Source organism: Choloepus didactylus, chromosome X, assembly GCF_015220235.1.
Source record: "Choloepus didactylus isolate mChoDid1 chromosome X, mChoDid1.pri, whole genome shotgun sequence".
NCBI classification, from domain to species: domain Eukaryota; kingdom Metazoa; phylum Chordata; class Mammalia; order Pilosa; family Megalonychidae; genus Choloepus; species Choloepus didactylus.
The window spans coordinates 184,437,911-184,439,145 of NC_051334.1; positions in this window are offsets into that span (position 1 = coordinate 184,437,911).

The following is a 1,235-nucleotide window of genomic DNA, read 5'->3' on the forward strand; positions in this document are numbered from 1 at the left end:
GTACCTCATGGCTACATCACTGTGGATCTGCTGGGAGGGGAGAAGGGAGACACCCAAGATAAAACCCCTTGGATTCTGCTGCTCTTCCTGATTTTCAGTAGTTTTTCTTGAATAAATGCCTTTTGCTTTGTTGTATGTTAATTTCCAGATTTCTGAAATATTTTTGATAAATATTTTGCAAATATGTTTGATCATTTTTTTATATTGCCTTCTGGTGGAGAGGATTTGCTGAGGTCCTCACTCTGCCATTCTGGAAGTCCCACTACTTTTGTCTTCTGTCCCCCCAACTTCTCAAAGATGTGAACACAGCCATTTCTCCTTCATTTTATAAGGCAACACTAACTAATGACAGATACTGGTAGAAGTTTTCCAAATCTCATGTAGATACTAAAGGACTGATGACCTTTGTTGGGAGAAAGGTTGAGGGCAATTATTCCTTCTACCCAATGATCCCATTCCTTGTACCACTTCTTGTTTAAGAGACCCAAAAACTAAACTTCTTTAGAAACCCAAACAAATGAAACAAAACACCCAAATTTCATCACCCCAAACACAACAAAATCCCCAAAACAACAGCCAAATCCCCACTACATAAAAATACACTACATGAAAAATTACAAAATAAAACAGCAATACTAAAGGCATGGAATAATGAAATCTAAGTATTGAAAATAACCAAAAGCCACTGAAAATGAAAACTCAATGTGTAAAACAAATCAAAATTTTAATAATTAACACACACACACATGCACATTCACACAACACAAAAAGCAAAACCAGACAGGTGATCAAAGCAAATAAATTAACAAAACAACAAAAACAAAAAAAAAACAAAAATAAAAACCCTAAAAATAAGAAAATCCACAAAACAGACAAAACATAAACAATTACAACAAAGAAATTAATAAGTTAGACATCAAAATGAAATTCTAAAGACAAAGTCAGAAAATAGAATACAGGTTATCGGGGGCCAGGTTGGGGAGGGCCGCGATGAGTTAATGTTTAATTTGTACAGAGTTTCTGTTTGGTGTGAGGGAAAAGTTTTGGCAATGGGTGAGGGAGGCACAACTTTGTGAATGTAATTACCACCACTGAATTGGATATTTGAAAAGGGATAAAAAATGGGAAATTTTAAGTTGATAATAAGTTACCACGAAACAAGAGCAACAACATAGAACTGTACATCACAAAGAGTAAACCCTAATATAAATGGTGGGCTAAAGTTAATACCGTAA